At 31.7% G+C, this 23122-nt stretch overlaps 1 protein-coding gene across 1 annotated transcript in view; it reads left to right on the top strand.

The window, feature by feature from the left end:
- The window catches only part of LOC114127487 (discoidin domain-containing receptor tyrosine kinase B-like), a 133190-nt gene that overhangs the window by 25857 nt on the left and 84211 nt on the right, over positions 1–23122 (top strand). The gene's annotated exons all lie outside the window — the stretch shown is intronic.

Below are 23122 nucleotides of genomic sequence, written 5' to 3'. Positions count from 1 at the left end.
ATCTGGTTTTTAAACTAGTTTATTAAAAATAAATCTTTCAAACCCAGATAATGCATATACCAATATATTTGAACATTTTAGTACAATCTGATGAAACTAACATTTCTTTGTAAAATATATATTAGGTCTTGTGCCTACCTAGAAAGCAATTTTGGCTAAAAATTGCAGTATATCATTTTTAATTTTTTAATTTATGTGAATATCTTGCTGATGTATAATTTATGTGTTCTACTTTATTGTTAAACGATCAAAAATCAATTTCAATTTGAATCGGTTGCTAATAAATTGTTTTACGCAAATGACAAACGTCACAATAAAATAATTTGTTGATTGATCCATTTATAAATGTATAATAATCATAATAATAGTAATAATAAATGCTCGTAAAAAAATGTATACAATTTATCGTGTCTGATCATTTGATTATGTTATTCATATATTATGTCAGGGTGTAAGATTCGGGGTCAATTCGAGGTTAAAATAATATAATTGGGAGAGTTTTTTTTTTATGCGTACGGCGTACATGATGAATTATCACAAATCGTAATATTGTGCGTCGCGACGTTTCATTACGGTTCAATTTGCATAAAACATCATTGCTAAAAACGATTGTATCTTGGTTTGCGCCCATGAGCATACGCGGCAACAAGCAAATCGCGTGTAACGAAATCCTCCAACGCAAAAGTGGTTTGTATTGTACGGAAAGCGTATGTAATATTTTACCTGAGATGTGATAAAAACGCAACGGTGAATTATTATTATTATCGATACACATGAGATTATTTTTTATTATTTTTATCTCCGCGTTAAAAAATGTATATTATAATATCACAATATTATATGAATTATTATTAAAACGCCCACGCGGGCACCACATGCGCGCACCTTCGGCGACGATTAAGCCCGTTTTGTAATGCGTCCGACGACAACGGTTAAGTACGATATAATGCGCCCAACATGAATGCCTCGGACGGTTAGACCAAGTCATCGGTTGTATCGGTCGTTGCGTCTATACTATACTAATGATAATAATATCTACCTACTATTAAGTAACGCATGTGTGTTTTCTATCATCGGTCCACCATTTTTGGAATAAAATAACCATTAAAATAGCTCATCGTGCTTTTTTACGCCCGGCTTATCGCGTTCACCTATCGAAAGTTATGTTTATATTCAAATCCAAAAAGAATTATATATTTTATTTTATTAAGACGTGTAAACTGTTATTATCCCTCCTCTCTATTTTGCGTCGGCCACCCGGTTTGTTTAAATCCCGTAAATAATGTTCTTTAATAAAATTGTCTTGCAAATTTTATTCATAAATAAACTGAATTCCCATTTTTTATTTACTACTTTTTTTCTTTTGTTACCTACACAAATCCTATGATTTGCTATAATTTAGCTACTCGTAAATCGTAGTGGATATATTATATTTTAATATAAAGCTTGTTCACTGCGTGTGACTAAACGCATTGCAATTGTATAATGTTATTATATCTGCCACAAATGAAAAAAAAAGATTTCTGTCTTATCTGAAAATATTTAGTAGTGGTTTAAAAAAAATATATATATTATTATAATAGTAATGTCCGAACATAAATGCTACCGAGTCACTTATGCTTATGAGTCAACAATTTATTTTATGAATGTAGGTGTTCCACTGATGGTCTGGTGCAGATGATGTACTGTTTTTGGGGTTCGATAACACTGTTGTTTATAGTATTACTTATCAACACGTACGTTATTTTATGTGTTCGTAGTATCATAAATATACATTTATAGAGCACATTTTTTTGTACTATACCACCGGATATATAGTACAAAACCTATTATATTTTATCTTGACATATTTTTTATAAGTATTTAAAATATATTTAAACTTACGCAATACATAGTGTACATACACGAGATATACTACAGCGATACATATAATATTTTGTTACATTCATTAATCATCTAACACGCTTAATTTTATTATTTTATTTTATACATTTTCAAAATACATATTTTATTTATTTTTATTTTGTTTTGCATTTTGTACTATTTTTATTACTATACAGATATATTAAGGCTGACGTTATTTGTTCATTATTGGTAATAGTGGTAATAATGGTATTTGAAATTATTACTTAAAATACTGTATATAACATAGTAATCTATTACACAATATCAGATATCGGTAATTACCTACTGGCAATTTGTTTTAAAAAATATCTCACCTCTTTATTGGTACATAAAATATATATTAATATATAGATGGGTTAGGTTAATACTCTTTTATAATAATTCAACTAAAATAATTAATTTATGTTGATGGATATAACTATTGCAAATACTTGAACAACGGTTTTATTTTTGTCCGTGAGTATTTTTAGATTAAACTATTTTACAGTTCTAAATTAATTAAATTTCACTTTGTGATAGCACTTATGAACACTGTTTGATAGAAAAGTATCTTTCGTATTCTTTTCGAGTGTTTCTTTTTAAAACAAAGGCCAAAGTGGATTAATACCATTAACTAGATGGCCGATGGACAATAGAAGGTGTGTGTAGCGGAATCGACGTAAAAGTTGCTGCCGTTACATTTGTAAAGTTCCTGAGGAAAAGTGCACCCTTGGGGTCGGCCAACAATGGACGAACCGCTAAATAATTTGGTGTAGGGGTGAAGGTAAATGACTGCTATGTACAACTGCTCCGCATCAACATTGCCAATGTATACATTTAAGCACACACACTAACCTACACATATTCACATACGCACGCACACAAACGAATATTTACACGCAGCTTTTTCTTTTGGGTAATGCGTTTCGATCGTTCTGAACGGTATGGGAAAAGTAACCCCCCCACGATGAGAATTTGGTCATATGTCCGCAGTGGTATTGTTCTGTCCCACATATATATGTATGGAGTATTATATACCAAATTCATTTTAACTCTCTACTCTTTCTCCCTTTCAGTGTAATAGTAATGGGTTTTGGTTATGCAACCTCATCGATAATTGTATTGAATATGTTTTAGGAATTAAAAAAAAAAAAAAATGTATAAATTGTAATTATAATAATATTTATGTAAAGTTTCGTAAATTCCACTTACACAAGATTCGTGTGATGGAAAATATGGCCAATTATTTGAAATTTGTTTTTCCTTCGTGTTTTAAAAATGTTTTTTCGTTCTTAGGAAGTCAATCGAGAACCTTTTTCCATTATACAAACCGTATATATAGTCTTATGAAAGTTTAATGGCGGCTATCCTGGAGTTGTTTTTACCTGCAGACGAGCGTAAGGGCCGCGTGGGTTCTATATATATATATATATATATATATACATGAGTATGTGTTGGTAATAAAATATTCCAAGTTTGAAAGTGTGTAGGAAAAAAGTCGGGGAACCGTAACGTTTTAATGGGCTCTGGAAAGATGTGCACACAGGGGCGAGAAGAAGCAATCAAACGTGTCGGGGCGGCTGTTATACCCTCGAGGGAGAAAGCCGCTGGCGCCAACGCCGCTACAAAAGGACGGCGACAGAAATGAAATTTCCCTCATAGTCGCGTGTGGCCGCATATAGCCAATATCACCGAATTCCACTGTACAGCAGCGGTGTGAAAATCAACCCCACAACTAGAATCCTAATGAACCGCTGCCTGTTCGTCCCCTACAAAAATCGCTTGTAAGACATTTTTTTTCTCTCTTTACGTGTTCTTTGATGGTGTAACCGTTGACGGCGTTTCGAATCTCTGTGTTTTCGGTTTGTTTCTACGACGATTTTGTCGCCGTCGCGTGGCACCGTAACACTCGTAAACGTAAATAAACGGTCTTTAAATTAGCAGTAACAAATTAAAACTCTTAAATTGATAATAAAATAAAAATCGAAAATTGAAAATAATACTTGTAATACGATGTAAGTATGTGACTTACATTTCATCAAAATCAATCGTCCGTTCTCAGTTTCACGTGTATTATATTCAACATATTTAACTGATTGTTATTTGTTCTCAGACATTTTTAATTTATAAAATGCTTTTGGATTATATTAAACATTCGGGTTATTATTTTTCGCTTTTTCATTTTAAAATTGTAAATTTAAAGTTTGGTGAATCGATGCATTGATTTTTTGTTTCATCCCTAAATATCTGCAGTTGTCGAGATTAAAATCAACTTTTGATTGAAACCCTCTGTTGAAAATAATAACATGTCCAAACATCCGACTTGCACCACTAAGTATATTATTATAACCGTCAACGACACACAACACGCTTTTGCTTTTGACGTACAGCAACGGTTGTTTATTACCTAGTTAATGCATCACTAACACTCGTTGATGGTGGTGCACACGAGTTGCTTTAAAATATTATTTGTTCGTGTAAAACAAGAATTTGTCTTTTCATTTTTTTATTAAACTTTCTTTTTTTCATGGAACTTTTTTCAAACAAAAGTATGCTCGCTTAGTTTCACAGAACTGCATTCAATCAAATCAAAAATTTCTTTTTACTTTTATATTGATCAATATAGTTCTTGAATAAAAATCTAAAACTGTTATGCATATAATAACAAGTGTCAATAATAATGTTATAGTATATTAATAAATACCTAGTGTTTATTTTATTTTAACATTAGGTGTTTATTATTATATATATTATCATACCAGATTCTATAAAATAAAATTATATCTAATTTTTACAAACATTCACTTTAATCTGGTAACATTTTATGTAAATATTGTTTTGGTTGATTATGTAAATCATTGTTTTTGTAAAAATATTACTATTATAGTTTTTAATTATATCATTATGTGTAATAGCTTATTAGTTTTTGACTATTCACTAAATACATCAATTGAATGTAAACGTATAACTTAATTTTAATGCCTTTAGTAATATAAATATGAATATTTAAATAAAAAAGTTCTGAACTACTAATTATTAAACCTATGGCTATATGATTAGTAGTATTTTTTGTGAGTGACCGTTTAAATAATTTTATGCAAATGTGGTGCATAGCTTTATTTCTATTTATTCTTGTGGGATGTAACTTATTTAAATAAATAAATTATAGCATAGAAACCTATGTATTTGTAAGAGTGCACGACTATAAGAACTTGTTGATAGAAACAACTGTAGGTCCAGCCACGAATAATACTCGATAACTGTATAGCAATATGCATAATCATGTATAGTCAATAGACAATAATATATCTGTATGTATTTCTCACAAGGGGGTATTCATCATATTAATTTAAAATGTACAAGTCCGGCCGACAGACGAGTGTAATAATTGTCAGCATTTATCAATTGTTTCTTGAATTCATTTTCACGTAACAAACAGCATTGGTTTTACAATGACTAACGTACAAATATGCACCGTAATAATTTAGTTTAAAACGTAACACAAACCGTTCCCATAGGAGTTTATATATAATTTAAAATCTTATTCTAATTTCGACCTGCGTGTTTCATATTTTATAGAATGATCTGTTGCGGCGATACACCTCGAACACATAGTGATATCAAATTGGACCCCTGTAGAGCTTGGCGTGGGCGCTTGATCTCTTGTAATCTGATATTTCTCGGCTACTTATTAATATGAAATAAACAGCTTTGAGTATAACTTTGATATAAATATAAGTAATGTGTATTAGATCTCTAAACCAGCGCCTACTAATAAAAATACTCGTAATATCAACATTGAGCACAACATAATAATTCATCTACCTTTATGTGTGTTATTTAGAAAAATAAAACTAATATTCGTCAGAAGTTAGTAATAGTAACACACAACGCGAGATAGAGCGTTGGTCCGTAGGAATCGTTTTAAAACCGACTATAATACTGCAGTGCGGTCTATTTTGACACTCATATAACACGAAGTTTTGTAATTAGTTCTGGTTTAGGAGCTACTGTTACCAAGTATAAGATCTTTGAAGGAAAAAGTATTGCATTTTCTTTTATCTACGTTAATTATAAGCATATGTTAGACATATTGATACAATACACTAAGTTGTGAGAAATCATTTTCGTAATAAATTTACTATATCACTGTTTTAGTGAGATTATAATGAGATTATAATTATATTATGCGCATAATAGGTAGTAAAATTTATTAAGCAAGTGAAATACTATTACTTATAAATAATAATAATAAAGTATTATGTATACTTTTGTTTTTTATAACCAATATTAGATTTTGAGTGAACTATTTTTGTATTTTAAATGGTTAACATTACACACACTCACACACATTTATATATATATAATATATTATATATTCATGAATAATTTAATATGTATAAAATATCGTACCTATTTAGTCTAAAATAGTTAAATCGTTGCCTTAATGACTTATAACAAAAGTTAAGCTATTAATTATTAGCTAATCTACGGCCGTACAGAAGTAGTAACTATTGGATGTAATAACATGTCATGATCGTATTTGTGCACTGTAGTACTTGTTGGACTTATATAGCGTAACTATGCATGGTGATTCATTTACCATAAAATACTTATAATGAATGTCTTACGTTAAATATGAACCATCTCGTATAGTGAAGCGTGCATACACTTCTATTTAAATATGAAATTTTTCCAAATCTCTTGATGACAAGACATATCTTGTAGTATAGTTATATTCTGTCATAGTCCCATGTGATATTAATGTGTTACACAAGGTTTACCTATTACATATACATTGATCGGAAATAACCACTAGCAAAAGTTAACGGAGACTGCAATGAAGTCTAAAATAAAAACTTTTTTTATATATAAACGTGTCAAACGTGTTAGTGCAGTAAACATTAAAACGTTGGCTGAGGCCCACCATCATCACACTGAACACAGCCGGAACGCCTTGCGATTAATAACGACATATTATGTGTATATATATTGGGTGGGTATTGAGTTTCAATCGGTGTACAAATATGAAATAGTTTTGTAGCATTGGGGTTCTAACAGCGACCACATTATGTACAGACTATAAGACGACTCGTGTCATCGTATGCGTGTATATATAAGGAGAAAAAAAATATACCTTCTTTAAATTCATTATTGTGGGATGGCGACACATAGTTCGAGGATGATATTATGATATATTATAATAATATTATGTACTATATAGTAATATCATAAACAAAACAGAAACAATCGTCTCGACTAATGAGTAAATTCATTTTTTTATTCATCTAAGGCGTGCCCGGTGCGGTCTGCTGACTAAAAAGAACCCTTTTTTGTGTTACGCTACGTGGAAATGACACAAATTAAAAAGAATCTACACAGAAATGCTTCATGGGAGAGGATATCATCTCGTCTACATATGTCAGTTTGACGAGAGGGTAAAAATCTCGGGAGAGAAAGATCGTGTTTCACGTCACGATGGTTTTGATTTTTAAACATGGCGTGAAAATGTGTCTTTATAATATGTGTGTATGATAAGTCGCAACTGTGAAAACAAGAGGGTAGGTAGTAATTTTGCAATATTGTTGTGTAAACAAAAACAATATGTCTTTTTGAATCAAAACTCGAGCATCTAAATTGTAACAAATGTGCATTAGACGGTTATTAATATAATATTTCAAGCCGAGAAGAGAATTACATAAACATACATTACATTAAATATATATATGTATACAAACATTATTTTTCATAACCGGTCGTTTTAAGATTTGATCAATTCTATTCGAGTGTCTGGATGATAATTTTTTTTCAGTTAAAAATACCGTCGATTATTATCGTGAATATTATTAATAATAATTTTTTAATAGCAGTGTAAACGGAGGGCTGTTAAGAGTTAAAAAAAAATTAAAAAAATCCCGACAAAGTTTTTAAACGACGACGTCGACGTGTGGGCCAGAACCGAAGCTAGTAGGGCATTAACAGATAACGTGCAACCCATTAACGTACATACAGCTACGACTACAACACTGTGTCCTCATGTCTGGCGATACAATCTTTACTCCTGTGCGTACCGAATGCGCTCTCCTTAATTAGATTCACAATGTTTCGTTGCTCTTATCTGGCGGACGTTAGCTATGAGCGCCGTTCGCCATATCACATCGGCGGAAATACAAACGCGCATGCAGGTATCGCCCACGTGGTGAATTTTGATCGTGATAACCGTTCGACTTGACTACATAATAATATAATAATAATACATATTATATTACGTTATATATGGCAGACATTCGCTGTGTTTACGCGCATACAATAATAATGTACCTACATAGTATAATAATGCATTTTAGCAGTATCGATGATAACCTATAGTATAGTACTAAAATTATATATATTTATATTTATATATATATATATTAAATCATATATATTATATATCAGATATATTTATATATCGCGTGTTCAGACAAAACGGATAGCGGTCCAGTTAATTTCCGCTGAAAAGACACTGCTATATAATATGTATAGGTGCGCGCATAGCTATGTATTTATTATGCGGTTTCGATGTTTTAGTCTGGTGGGTTGTCACGCGCGTTTTGTTTAACGTTGTACGATCGTTATTTCAGTGTAACATAGATTCGTGTGCTACAGCCATCAGGTTGGTATGATGAATAACAAAAGTTTTTAAAAGTTTTTTTTTATTTTTTTAACTGGAGGAGGAAGGGGGTTACACAAATGTTACTTTTTCGATTGTTTGTTTCGAAACGCTAATTTAACGTCCATAATCCAACAAAACAAACAGTGGTTAGTCACGGTTTGTTAACGGCTAAAATATATTTTGGAAAAAAGCTCGGGAAAAATTCTCCAAACCTCGTATTAATTAACAAGCTGTTTTATTACTAGGATTATATTTAATACCAAATGTTTATATGGTCTATTATAATAGTTGTATATAATCTATATTATATTGTATATATAATTATTACATAATATATATCTTACGCTTAACCTTACGGTATCTTTTTGATTAGATTTAGTTTAATAATAAATAGCGTTTTTCGTATATTATGCTTGTTTCAAATAAATGCATAATGATTATAATATCTTATTAAAGAAATAATATAAATTAATAATTAATATAATACAACTATATAATTATTATATCAAAAAATTATACGACGTGAATGAATCAAACGAATTTTCAATTGTGGGTCATTGAAAAATCTTCAGAGAAGTTATGAATTCTTTCAAATTTTGGAATCGTGTCAGACCAGTGATTTTGAAACATTCCTTAGGGCTATAACTTATACTACCACTATGTATGTATGTGTGTGTTCGGTCGGCCCTTTTCAGTGAAATTATTTCCCACCATCACGCAATACTTGCCCCTCGAATTTCCCAAAGTTTCTGTGGACTTTTGGGGGTCCTAATATGCACTATGTAACCCGCTTTGGCGACATTCCCAGAGTGCCTTTAGCCCTTCCCATTTCTATGACAAGAATCTCTGAGAATCGGGATATACACGCTCGCATTATGTATGTATGAATACAATTAAAATATTCTCCCCGCTAAATCCTATACTAGAACGCACCGTCGCGAACTTCAGTCGAGACGAACAGAGCGAAGAAGAGTGGGGGTGAGGAAATTACCCTCGTTTTCGCAGCCAATTCCTACCACACACAAACGCGTGCGAGCGCGCACACGATTATGCTAATGAAAGTATGAAAATGTACGGGTCGAACACGGTCGTGTGTCATAAATATTTTATTTCGAGTGAAATTTCAGTTTAACAAAACTTGGTTGGTTTAAATATTATCATATGCATTTATTTTTTCCTCTGTGTATTAATAAGAGAAAAAACCTACATTAAAATCATAAATATTGTAGCCTGTGTACCGTAAGCCCGGCGGCTGCATTATTTTTCTTATTTTTTTTATTTCTTAAGTTTATATCGAAACCGAGAGAGTAGTAGTGAGCAATAAACTTATGTTGTTTCAATATTGTTGTCTGGAACCCATAGATATTGTAGTTATATTCTCTCTGTTTAGTCGAAAGGTATAAATATAGTCTAAATATATCGTTTGTATTTACTTTATAACGTATCGTTTTAAGTAAACGGGTTTATTATTTACATAAAAATTGTTTAAATAATCAAATAAATAAATGTATTTTTGACAATATGACGTAAAGATTAAAAGGAGACAAATATTGGACTATATCAATAGTTCTCAACTTTTTTGATTTATGTCACCTTTAACCACTATAGATTCAAACACTGCGTCATCCTAACATTAAAATAATAAATAATCTTAGCTTTATATTTATAAATTATAAATTATTAAAAAAAAAAAAAAAAAAAAATACAATACAGAGTACACAGAAAAAATCTTCAAAACATTATTATATGGTGTGTATAAAACTATGTTATATTTTTAGTTAATAATTGTCATACATTAAAAATAATATTAATAAAACATATAATTTACGTATTTGAACATGCATAGGTACCCATAAGTCAAAATATTGTTTCATATCATATTAGTAGTAACGTATTATATCGTTAAATAATTATTTCTAAATTTCTTGAGTGCGTGTACATTCTGATTCTGAAAGAGTAACTTTGAAATTTAACTTCTTTGTGTTTTATATTATTTTTAACACCATCGTGTGAGATTTTTACTGCTCTCGTCCACAAGTCAACATCTGTGCATACCGTCGTTGGTCCGTTACTTTGTCTATGGTATAAAATTGTTATTACGTATGATGGGTTTATGTGATTGTAAAATTTTCGACGTCCTTATAACTCTAGTATGTAAGTTTAAATTTAAGTTTCAGTGTGGATATCATTTCACAACAAGTTGTTTGGTAAGGTGTGACCAACAAGTGTTAGATTTCCTACGAGGCGTTCGGAAGAACCATTAAAGCCGAAACACGACGCTGTGTGTTGTTGATGGGGTTTTGAATGCATAATGTGCGGTGGCGGATGGCGGTTTTTGAGGTCTTCTCCCTTCGGTTACCCGTACGCCATCACCGCTGTGTATATATAATATGTATATTGTATATGGACGAACCGGCGGCGGCGTCGGCAGCACTATACTGCTGCATAATGGAAACAGTCGTAAATATGTAAAAGGATAGATTGAACTTTGTGGAACACCCGAAATTCAAATTTTCTTTTCCCTTAATGGAATATTAATACCTCTCAGAGGTTTTCAGCATTAAAAAGGTGCCGCTATCGAGTGACTAACGAAAATAAATGGGGGAAATACATTATTATTCGCGATACGGCAGAAAACTTCGACGCTGCAGAGTATAGCACGTCCTATTACGGGAAACTAAATATTTTTCTTTATAATTCTTTTCATTTTTCTCTCTCTCTGTTCTTTGTTTTTTTTTCTTATTTTACTTTCTCTATCATATTCCCGTGTCCGTTTTAATTATAATCCATTCTACTATGCAAACACTCTCAATAGGGTGGCGTACCACGTTATGCTTCCGTATTGATTCTTTTATATATATTATAATATTTAAGCTATTGAACTTTAGAAAACTTGATCGAAAAGTTCTTTAGTCGGCCTAGTTATATATACTGACCTCAATGAATGGTTTTGTAAACAACTTGCAGACTATAATAGAAGATGTGAACAGAACAATATTGTATATAATATATATATGACATTGTATTATAAACTATAAACTAAAAAAGTATAAATACAGATCGTACTAATTGTACGTATTACTTAGTTGTAAGGAAAAACATTAGGTACAACTTAAAAATGTCTGATATAATTTAATAGGTGTATAATATTTCATATTTAATTCATTATTTTCGTATTCGCATATGTTTGATACACATTTTTTTTTTAACTCGCAGCATCGCGAACGTAAAATAATAACAATGATTGTTTTTGTGACTTTATACATTATAACGTTTGACGAAAATCATAAATCATTTAAGTGAAAAATTATAGTTTTAACTTAAATTTTTATGGCTGTAGAACGAATTAATGCAATGCATCTAACTCTATAAAATAACATAATATTTCATGAAAGACTTATTACTACTCTTACTAGTTATTACTAGTTTGGTAACATAAGCATTAAGTCAATGTTATATAATAGAATATAATTATTATAATATTATGAAATTATGAAATCGATAACATAATAGGTATGTATACATTTTTAGTGAAATTAATTTTTATTTTCTTAACCTCTGTTATTAATTTAAAATTAATTATCGTAAGTTTACCGTAGATAATCGTATACATTCAAAATTAAATCTTAATTAATATTAAAAACAAAAAAGAAATATTTGTTTATGTACCTACCTAACGTTATATAATATGATATTATTGATATTTGTATCTAATATGTACATTGTACATTATATATATAGTATATTATACATCGTAATACCTAATCTACTTGATATCGTTAAAACATAATTTAACTTAAATTTTTAATTGTTAGCAAAATTTAAATTGTCTTGTGGATTATTTTTAATAAATTACATGATTTCGATTTGTATATATAACATAATATTATATTTTACGTAAAGCGTATTCTAAATTATGAATATTTGGTTATAAAAATGTTATGTTTGATTTGTAGTCCATGTATATTGTATATAATATATTTTTGAAATACTAACAATGACATGAATACAATAATGATACGAACTAGTTTATTTTCTATTATTCGGAGATATATTATGACCCTCTCCCTTTAATATATATTATATTAGTTGTACTTATTGAAATTTTTAGGGTTTCGCGATATAAAATGTGTGATGAACGGTGCTCTTGAATCTTGACCCTTATTCGATTGTATTTCTGATGGTTATCACTTATCATCGTTTTTTCCCCCCAAAAATGTATATAAAGTCGATCCACTCTTGTTCATCATTATGTATACCTACTCAGTTCATTGTAGCAGAGTGTCATCGATCTCCCCCTTGGTAGTTTTTGGTTCATAAATTTAAATCACGCGTCACCGGATCCGCAAAATAAATGCAAAACTGGGTACAAGACACGTTTTTAGATGATTCGGTTGAGCGATGGTAGTGATGGTGGTTTCGTTACACAAGGCGGCCCCATCGCCAGGTAGGTAATAAATGCAAATCCGACCAAGTTGATAGCACTAGACCTCTATCTCTCTTCCCCCATATATAAGTATATATACATATACACTCCCCTTTTTCAATATATAATGCCACTGGATGCGAACACACCTCGGCAGTTGAACGGAGGGAGTTATTCAAATGTCCCCGTCCTGTATGTATATCGTGTTCGTAATTTAAGCTCTCTTCCCCGTTGCATCAACACAACGCATATAATATAGTATATTCGATTTCGAACGTCATCTACAAAACGAACTTATTCCAACGAATTTACCGGGGTTCAAATGTTCAGGCAGTTTGCAGTAAATTCAGCTTTTATTATTCCAAATGCCGCACTGTCATTAAATAGAAAATTACAAACGTACCTATAATGAATTTAAAACGCAAAATACTGCAACGACATTATTTACCTATATAAATGAGATTATATGTTTGCAACTAACTGTAAATATAGATGTTGTCCACTTCCAAATGGTTCTTAGTATTAGTGGTCCTCGAGTATGTCGTCAATTAAAATATATTAAGATTATCGATATAATTATTGAATTATTACAAAAAAATAAGGTGAAAGAATTTCAAGCCAACTAAGATCATCATTCTATATAAAAACTGTATTTTTTATTTTTTTGATTACTGTGAACACCATATTAGGTGTTATAGTGTTTATGTATTATTAAATAACGTACTCGTCGTCGTAATACGTGTAAACGATTAAATTTTAAAATAGAATATTTGACACGCACTATTTAAAAATGTTGCGTTCTGACAGTTTCAAGTACATCTTGTCCTTCGTCAAACGATTCATCTCCTTCTCTTTTTATAGTCACTATATTTAATATTCAGGTTGTTTATTCGATAATCTTTCTGTTTATATTATTTATACGTTTCAATACATATATCAAATGTCTTAGGACTATAAAACAAACTTATCGGGTTTGCTTGTATAATTTAACACAAGATGTAATCTGACGTCTAAGTAGCTCTAAACATCTAAACCAGTCATAGTCTATGTATCGATAATATAGATGCTAAATAGTTAATGTTGATTAAATGTGTGTTTGATTTTTAAAATAAATATATTTATAATATGCGTACAAAGTACTTTCAAATTAATACAATTTTTTTGTTTTTGTTTACAGGTAAGAATTTGACTGACTTTGAAAAATATAATGTATTTACTATTTACATTAACTCAGGTAAGACGTATATACATTAAATATGTAAATGCGCTTTAGAAAGGTAATACAAATTTAAGGGTAATTATAAAAACGATTTAGGTATTAGCTAATAATATATAACCTGTTTTGCTCGGAAATTTGGTTTTGAAATATACTTTTTTGTGGCGGATGCGTAACTGTGCACTACAACAGTCATGGTTAACGATAACTTTATCATTATTAAATGTATTGCCGCATCGTGGTGTTGGACAATGCTCGCCGAATTGGTCCGTGAAGATTAGATAGGAACTCAACAGCTATAAATTGGAGATCGTTTATTGTGTATATTAACTACTGTTGTGATTTAAACGCACGGTGCCGTCTGTAGACAATGAGTATATGCGTGTTGTGTATATTTAATAGTTATAACTTATAATAATATATTTATACTCCACCGGCAGTGTACTGTACACACAGATAATATAACTGCGCGAGATGACGACGACAATAAGTGCAGACGGGACAGAAGTTAACGCTACCGCTGTTGTAGTGTCAAGGCGGTCTGGTATATTGTAATTGGAATTTAAATTAATTAACATTGTGTGTGTGTATGTACTTATAAAATACCTCACGTTGAATTGATCGCGTCGCGTTTGCCATTTACAACCTTTATAACGCGAAGAATATTTATTTAATAATGAATAATTATACCTAATATTATACATTATATGCGATTGGCTGACTCCAGTCGCAAAATCAAAACAAGACTGGTTCTTACGACACTTAGAAGGTGTGCGTGACACAAATGAACGAAAAAAAAACAGAATTCCAAATCCTAAATATAACCAATTTTCTCGGTGTACAATCTGTTGGTTTTTAGTTGCGATGAGCGTGGGGATAAAGTGATGTTTATAATTATATGTCCAGGAATTCATCGAACAAGCCCACACTATGTATGTATATAATATATATTTATTTATTTGCAGTATATATTGTTAAGGCTTCGTTCGTACTTTGTCGGTCAATTGTGTGTATATTTTTTCGGATCGCTATACTTTTTTTTGCTACTCAAAGATGATTATCTTAAATCAAACAATTTCTTTCTGTTACTAATTCAACGTTCTTCAATTAAAATAATATTAGACCTAGCTAGGAGAGACTTGATAATCCAACTTTTGAGCTATTGCCATTATTAATATATAAATTCCGGTGATGGTTATCACGTAGACATCGCCGACTTGAGAAATTAAATCGGGAGCATTCTTCGGCGATGCTGATGAAGCCGATAGGATGGTCCATTAAAAAAAAAAGTAATAATAAATCTGGTAGGTCTTTGACCACGTTTTGATGCAAAACTACGATTAAATACCGACCGTTTTAAAACAGACTTCCGAATAAATTAATGGGAAAAATTATTACCCCGATAAAATGAAACAATAGAGGTTGCGACAGTTGTCGAGAAAAACGTTTCGCAGCGTACATTCAAATCAATCAAGTAAAAAATAAAATAGTCACATAAATAATACTAAGTCTGGGTCTTAGGAATAATAATATATATCAAGGACAATAAAAAAAATATATATCGTTGTAGAATTGGTTAAATTTATATTATCCACATTCTCACAAAATGAATCGGTCAATTATATTATATATGTTTACGTCCTACATAATATAGTATTGTATAATGTGTTCTGGTATAAGAGAACGAAACAAATAATATGTAACAACCATTAGTTATTTCTTATTATACTTACATGCGATTTTACATAAAATCACTTATTAATCGACTGTAAAAATGTAAATGGTAATTTGTAAATTGTATTATTAGCCTCGTTTGAATGCATACTTAATGTTGTTCATTTTAACATCTGTAATGTCTGTTAAATGTTATTTTCGATTACCGATTTATTTCGATTTATATTCTAATTAGTAATTACATTGACATATTGTTTTCAATGGTAGGGTCATTTGAGAGTCTTATTAATACTAATCGACATTTAGATTTAATTTAATTTTGTACTTATAGTTCATTACCAATACTTTACTTAATAATGCCCTCGAATAATACTACTGTAAATTACTACTCTCACCCTTCTTCAATCGCTAAACTCATCATTAAACAGGTAGAGGAATAAACCGAAATGGTTGAAGTTTTTTTTCCCCTTTACAAGATTGTATCTTCCGATCCACGGCACATCTGTTCGGACAAAGAGGCTTTCTAAACAAGAATTCTTTGTCCCCGTGGAGATGATCATCTGTGAGGAAACCCCATTTATTTTCAACTCGGAGGGTTCGTACTTTTTCGTATTTCGTATTTCTTGTTTTTTTTTTTTTATTATTATTATTATTCTTTCGCCCTAGACCACCTCGTTTGTTTACATTAAGTTGAGCGATATAACGCCAAAATCTCTCTAAGCACTCGTTACTTGTGATTTTTACTCTTGTTCACGTTAAAAGAAAGACCCGTAATTTAAAATATATTTTTATTTATAGGTGGTATATATACTTTTGAAAAAAAATAATAAAAGGTAAAATATTTTAAAATCAGTACAGACGACTCCCTTTGGACCTATTCGTTTGGTTTTTTGAAAACTAGGTATTTATCGGATTAACTCAGTGACGTCTTTAAGATATTGAGGCTAAATACGAGTATGCGTGCGTGCGTTTTTTAATTTTATCATTATTTTTTTTAAAAAATATATATGTATAATACGTACTGCGTTGCTCGGAAGCCAAAAGAACGGAAGCACGTGGTTTCAATTTGGGATGTTTGGTGTCACGTATAATCGTAGATACCAAACGGTGACACGCGTCATATTACTCATATAGAGGCCAACAACCCTATAGTGCTAGTAGAAGTCTAAGGGATACGCGCACACACTCGTATATACATCATATATATGTATGTGTTGGTGCTCGGTAAGCATTTTCTCATTCTGACAATACGGAAATATTATATGTTTTATGGTTCTAGAGTCGATCGGAATCTATTTACGAGAGTATTATATTGTATTTATATATACGTTTATTTATGCGTGTTCTCTTTGAGGATTGTCGGAACACTATAGTAGCTTATTCAAATTTCGGACCACGGTTGTATTACTTACGGGTACATATTGTGTTTACACTATATAATCTCGACGGCAGTTACCGTTTCTGTGGAGTATTAAATCGTCGATCTATGCGACTGTTATGACCGATACTATAAATAATTTAGCACTGATATTATAAATAATTCATGAACGCGTACTCTTTGAGACGATTAAGCTTTTAGATTAATTCTATAGATGGATACATAAAAGGATCAATAACGTCGACCAGCACATTTTAAAAGTCACTGAGATGCTTGTATGCAAGTTTTTATTGTTCGTGTGTAGTTAACATTTTTCAATTAATCATTTTTACCTACCTATAGAACTTTCACCAGTTACTTTTATGCAAGTTTGTTTTATATTTCTCAGTTAAAAAATATATTGAAATTTACCTACATTGTTCGAGAATTGTTCGTTTTTAGTTGTTAATATAATAATGATTTTATTTATTCACTTAAAATTTTTTTAAGTAATTATTTTTATGTCTGCGAACTTGTGCTTTTTAATATACATTTATCAAACAAGGATTTTGTTTCCCTTAAAATGATTATCAAATAAATTATTCTAAAAGCCTATGAATTCAATTATAAAGTTAATAGATATAATAATACAATTTTTATCATTTGTGTTTATTAAAACCATAACACCTCCAAGTATAGCGAGAGATTTAAAATAATAAATGTAAACATAGGTAGGTACTATAAGCATATTTATACAAAAAATAATTTATTTTATAGTCGAAAATAATATTAAGTTACAAATAAAATGATTTATAACGAAAAAAGAAAAACAACTTATTCATTATTGATGAAAAATGTAAAGTAGGTATGAAAAAAAAAATGTATTATATTAATACTCAGTATCGTTTATGATAAGATTTACCACACCCCAGTATATATATTGTAACTAATATTTTCCATTCGATTTACCATTTTTTTTTCAAGATAACAGAGTTAAAAAAGTACTACAATGTTTTATGTTTTAAGTTAGTATTTTTATCTTAAAACTCTGCTGCGTCGACTACTTGTTTGATGATCGGCTATTACCGATTTCTTATCTTGCCAAGAAATAGCCTGTGTGTTTGTTACTGTCTGACGATATTTCATGCGAATCGTTTCCTGGTTTGGAAGTCGCGTGTTACGGAACGGGCGGGTGGTCAGTCAGACATTAACGTCCGTCTTGGCGTTTCCGGGCCAACGGGCAAAAGACGACTTTCGGTTTTCCTGACGCCACAGATGTCAGGACCACAAACGTTGATGGATGGTGTCCCATCGAACGTTCGCCACTTGTTCACAGCTACCACTATATAATAAAGACCTTTACCCGCGATTCTTTCGTATAGACTCGAAACAAAAGTCTCCAAATAATACGTATCAATAAAAAAATCCCCAAAAAAGATATTTCACTTGTTTTTTTTTTTGTTTTTGTTTCGGTAGATTAGTTAGGCGGATATCGAATTTTAGAATTATATCGATTTTTGTTACCGTTTACTCTCCATCGGTACGCGTTTCTCCCTTCTTTTACCGTGCTAGAGTAGCAAAATGCCGTGTGCGTATATTATTATAATCTATATAGTATATAGGTACTGTACGCACAACAGCGCATGTGTGTCTCCATTTATTCACGTGCACTTTGTACTAGTAAATATGTGGACGCGTATTGTCGGGCACTTTGTGCCCCTCGCCCGCTAACGGACAGAGAGTAGCAAAATACACTCGTAAATTTTGTCTCGCGCATAACGTTTGTAAAGCACGTACGTAGCGGGGTGCCGAGCCGAGAAGGAGGTCGGCAGCGGTGGCGTAAAAACGCGCGTTCCAGACACTGGGCGGGAGAGAGGAGCAGCGAGAGGCAGAGATATTATGTGCCCACGCGAGTAGATTTGTCAAACTCCTTTAAGGTTCATTAAAAACATGTTTTTCAAAAAGAAAACCGGCGGCGGCGTGCCCGGGTGTATATTAATAATATCAGTTGGTATCAAAACACGGTTTCATAACGACAATAATAATAAAATACAATATTGTCCCGGCCTACCTGTGTGTGTGTACATATTATAATATAGGTGTATAATAATATATCGGACCCGGGGACAATCAACTTGTCGGCTTATCGGGATTAACTATACTAAAAATTTATCGCCAGCCTCTTTCAATTAAACCCATCTGGCGGCGCGTACCTGCATTATAATATAATATTATTATAATCTCTGCGTGTTGTTATATACGTATTATACGCATTCAATTCTGGCGCTGCAGTTGTCGTATAGATATATATTAAATATATATTTATATACTATACCTATAGCATAATGGTGACTATATAATACGTCTTATCAAATTGTATTTAAAATAAATATCACATTTATTTTTTTAATGCATAATATATATATACTTACATGTTTTATACTTTTGTAATGGACTAATTGATTTCTTATAAATTTATTGTAATTACCATCTACTATTAGATACAATCGTATCATATAGAATATTCAATATTGTATATGGAAATGTCTCCTTATCAACTGTTTATTACAGTTTTTATCGACTACACGTTATTATTACCTGTATAATCATTCCGATCACGAACATATTCTCACACTGCCATTAAACATAATTTCTATGTGTTTGTATGCCAGTAAAAACCATAAAAATGTAAATTTAAAAAATCGGAAACGCGTCGAAACGCATACAATTTATTAATGTATTTATTGTATACGCGTTAAGAAGTGTTTTCGTGTAAGACGTCCACGTATGGCGAAAACCGCCGACCGGAACAGGTCGCGGGGTAAAAAAATAAAATATAACCCGCCTATCATGCCGCCGTCCTATTATACATATATACACACAAGTACACAACCACAAGTTGCAGGTTACAATATTTGATATTCTAACAGAAGTAGAGTCGTAAATATTATGTCAGCCGTTGAACATAATATTGTAGAAACTCCGCTTCGACACAAGGATTCAAAGGGAATTTGTTTAGTCGCTCACAATACCTTTTGCAGCCGTAGCGTACCTACATCAAAACGGTGTGCTTTTTAGTCAAACGAGTATAATAATGTATACATTATATAATTACATATTATCATATACATACATAATATAGCTCTGATGCATTCCGAAAACACTCCGCAGCTTACTTCAGCCTATCTGCGCAACACGCGTGTATTGCCGACGGTCGTGACTTCAAAGGGCAGACGTGATGAAGTATAGACTATAGGTACCTATTATAGTTTATAGACTTCGTCGCGCTATAGGTACATCATTTAAACCCATACTATTGTCTATTCGCAATCCAATCGGCTGATTTCTGCTGTGAATATAATAATAACAATATATAAAGTGGCGCGTATATACGACAAAACCGCGGTGTATGCATGAATTATTGATATTAAATGATAAAGTAAATTACGAGTGATGATAATGTACAGTTATATATATATATCGTCCTGCGATTATATTCTTTTCTAATATAAATTATATAAGTAGGTATTGCAGGTGTAAGTTATTTTATCACATATTTTATAACGACAACAATTCATAAAATACTCTCATGCAAATATATATAATATTTATAAATATTTTTAGTCGATTTATAATTTTAAAAATAAACCAATGTCTAGACTCTAGAGAGTTTCTAGATAATTTTAATTTTAATGTTACATTTTTACATAATCCATATAGCTGGTAATGCTATTATTTCGCGTTACACCATACATAAGTTTACCATCAGTATGTTATTATAACGACGGCAATATGAATAAATAAATGAATGTAGGTACGATGTTTATACAGTAAATAACGTCTTCGCGATTCGTATATACCCCACCTGACTAAAGTTACAATTGCTGGAAATCGCAGGGTGGTGACGTCCACTGTAGATTCGACGATATCTACACATGTAGACACTTGTTCGCGGGTCTCCTTCGTTATAATAAATAAATAAAATGTAATAAAGCGCGTGTAGTCCGTTCGTACAGTGTGAGCACGTACCCATTTTTCGCCGTGTGCTCGTCGGTACTTGCACAACCACGAAGACGGTTTGCCGAGTAGCAGCGTTTCAGCGACGGCAACCGGCTGGGCATTGTGTGTCAGTCAACGAGCGCAGTTCAAGTCGCACGCGCGCGGGCGGTGGCGGGCGCGTAATACGCGTAATACCTACACGAACATTGCTGCGGAGAGCCGGCTTTGTCCTCCGTATACGGTACAGGCCGTATTATAATATACATGTATCGTCGTGTGTACATTATAATATCGGGAATTATTCATGCCGGCAACGAGGTGTTTTGCAACACGCGGCGACGGCGGCGGTGACGATCGATGTCGGTCGTATTATTATATAGGTACCTATATAATATCTGGTATCTGGTATACCTATGCGGATTTATGGGCTCTAGTTGTCCCGTCGTCTCTTTCGCGGTTAATTGAATACACGTGTACGTGTTCCCGCAGTACCGACGACTACAACTCGAGAACAAACTGCGGCGGAATCTTTTTTTTTCCCATCACCTCCTCCACCGAGCTCAGCCACTCGAACCGCACGGCGGCGGCGGTCCATACGCGTATGTGCCCCTGACGGCCCGTTGGCAGTGACACCACGCACACGTCGTATGATGATAATAATAATAATATACGAGAGATCCGGACGGAATATTATTATGGAGGTTTATTATAATAAATTTATAGTAGCCTGCAGCAGCTGCACGCGTCTATGGTATAGTCGTCATCCCGGGATGGGGACACTTTACAAGACGCGTACAAAGGAAATTTCTCGCGGCAAATCTGATTCTCCGATACTTCTCAGCGATTATGATGTGTTCTTAACGTGTTATCTATAGGTACTTTTGATGGAATCTTAAGACGAATAAAAATACCACATCAATTAAAACTTATACTTACAGTTGGTTCTATAAACTACATAATACGTGTACCCAACTGCGGTTTTATTAATAAGTAATAATAAAACCATCAAAATTGCTATGCTAATATTTTATGGTTATTCAATAAAATATTCGATAAGTTGAATGTGTGATTTATTCCTAATCATAACCAATGTTGCTTTAACAACATTGAATTATTATTATTATTGTATTTCTAACATTCTAATATTATTGAGCAGTCAATTTAAATTTAATATTTAATTTCCAATTAATGTATACTTATGCAAACAATTTAGCTATATCAACGTACCTAATAATATTATTATTGAGTAGTTATTAGAAATTTAATACTTAAATTCTAACGAAAATCAATGCATGTGCAATATTTGTTAAACTTTAAAGGACCATTGAAATTATATTACATATTCAATACAATGTATAGAATATAAATATTAAATATTGAGCTAAGAATATTATCAAACATTAAAATAATCAATATGAAGATAACATCATTAAAACATTTCAATTTTCAATTAAAATAACAATAACCATTAAATCTTTGATTAGTAACTTATTTTTTATCAATAAACGTTTAATATCCATTAAAATAAATAGTGACATTACGGCATATTGAATTGCTGACTGGGATATATGTCATGACTCGATCATTACTCATTATATACTGCTGTTGGTAATTACGCAATAACGAAATCATATTGAAAATGTATTAAAACTCGCTGACTGCCTCTCGGTTACAATTTTAAAAATAAAATACGTATTATAAAAATAATCTGTTATTGGATTTTAACTGTATTAAATACGTTTCGTGGGATTTAATTGTCTAGTAAGTCGTACCTATATTTTCTAGGTTTTTTTTAACGATTGTAACTTTTTGTTAAAACGGTATTTAAAAAAAATAAACAACTTATAATGTGACATGCTACGACGACAGTCGTTATCCTCAATTTTCACGATGGGGTTTGTTTTATCTTCG

This window comes from Aphis gossypii, chromosome 1, assembly GCF_020184175.1.
Source record: "Aphis gossypii isolate Hap1 chromosome 1, ASM2018417v2, whole genome shotgun sequence".
NCBI classification, from domain to species: Eukaryota; Metazoa; Arthropoda; class Insecta; order Hemiptera; family Aphididae; genus Aphis; species Aphis gossypii.
Note: the sequence above shows the minus strand (reverse complement) of the source record. Positions and strands in the feature narration are given on the sequence as shown.